Source organism: Dendrobium catenatum, unplaced genomic scaffold (genome assembly GCF_001605985.2).
Source record: "Dendrobium catenatum unplaced genomic scaffold, ASM160598v2 fragScaff_scaffold_373, whole genome shotgun sequence".
Lineage (NCBI taxonomy): Eukaryota > Viridiplantae > Streptophyta > Magnoliopsida > Asparagales > Orchidaceae > Dendrobium > Dendrobium catenatum.
The window spans coordinates 296513-298490 of record NW_021318835.1 but is presented as its reverse complement, the minus strand read 5'-3'; positions in this window follow the sequence as shown (position 1 = coordinate 298490).

Genomic DNA, 1978 nt, shown 5'->3' with positions numbered 1-1978 from the left:
CAATTCAGAAATAATCTACCGCCATAATCAGTTTAGGAATTCTTTGTTTTAGGAAATCAGCCAGGACGATATTTATATCGTCCAGACCGATCTAACTCAATTATGCCTAAATTGATCTGGTATCTTTGGAAAGCATTAATGGTTGATTGATACGATCATATCATCCGGGACTATTGCAGGATCGGCCAGGATGATGACCTGGACGATCTACATCGGACAACTCTAATTCAGGGTGATAATCAGGACGATTGAAATCAGTTTTAAACTAATCGACCTGGACGATCGTGATATCGGCCAGGACAATGTAACAATTTTCTTCTGACCATCCTAATTCATCCCGGGCTGATGAGCTGAATTTGTACTGATCGGCCAGGACGATATACATATCGTCCTGGATGATAATGTTAGTAACTTGCATAAATGAGCTCGTTTTGAGAGCTTCTATTTAAGCTTTGTCAAGGCACTTTTGTAAGTGTCTTTGGCAGCCATTGTAGTTTCATTCTTGTGGGGAAAACTTGAAGAGAAAGCTTTAAAGGGAGTAAGGAATGGGTGAAGTCTGAGAGAGGGAGAAGATCCTGTGAGAGGGGACTCAAGGGAGTATGGAGGGGGATTCCACACGGTTTCTCCGGCAGGCTTGCACCTTAATACCGTCGGATTCAATACTTATCTTGACAGAAGTTCACCAAAGAAGAAGATCTCTTTGGTGTCAAAGGACCCGGCGACTCCGCCACACCGGGGAAGTTGGAATTGATTTTGTAAGGGCTTCTCCGCCTAGCTGTGGGGACTAAAGGAGAGACACTTTTGTAGTGCAATACTTGGATGGTGCTTCCAAGGAGTGGACGTAGGTAAAGGTTTGACCGAACCACTATAAATCCGGTGTGTTCTTTTCTTATTATTGCTTCCACATTTAATTTTCGCATCATCGATTTCTATGTGGTGATATTGGTTTTATTTTGTGTTTGTTTAAAGATTCTTCTTTACCAATTCACCTCTCTCTTGGTTAGCCTTGGGCTAGTTTTATAGGGCTTAACATCCCTGATGAACTTTCAAGTGGTATCAGAGCGGGATTCATAAAATAAGTTTTTAAAAGCTTTTAGATTTTTGATCCATGGCTAATCGTAATGTTGCGGAAGGTTATTTAATCAGCAGACCTCCTTTATTTGAAAAAATATCATTTGATTTTTGGAAAACTCGCATGTTTATTTTCTTGCAATCGATTGATTTTCGCATGTGGCATATGATTTTAAATTCTGAATATTTCATGTTCATATCTACTTGCACTACTGGTAAGGAAGTTTGGGATAAACTACATATCATATACGAAGGCACTAGTGAAATCAAGCAATCCAAGTTGAATATGTTAATGCATGTTTTAAGCTATTTTCCATGAAACCTTTTGAAACGATCTTAGACATGTATACTAGGTTCATTCAAATTGTAACATCATTGCAAGCCTTAGGAAAAGAATTTTCAAATTTTGAAAAGTTAACAAAATTCTTCGTTATCTACTGGATAAGTTCAATGCTAAAGTATTTGCTATTTGTGAATCAAAAGATTTTAATGAATATTCTATTGATAATTTGATTGGCTCACTCATTGCCTACGAGCAAGATTTGGGTCAAAGACTTTTGGATGCAGGTGAAACGATTGTTCTAAAAACTGAAGATACAAAAAAAATAGCTTAGTTGGTGACGAATGCAATAACTTGACAAGCAAATCACAAAGCTCACCAAAGAATAAGCAAAAGTGGAAAAAAGATAAAAGTGGTAAGGATGTCCATATTTCTTCTAACGTTATTTACTTTCGATGCAAGAAGCCTGCACATATGAAAAATCAGTGCCCTAATTTAAGAATTCTTCCTACGAAAGAAAAGGGCAAGGCGAAGCAAAATTTAAATTGGGGAAATAATGAAAGACAAAAAATCTCATGGGCATATCTGGTTTCTGAAGCATCGGACTAGGAGAGAGATAATGGTTAA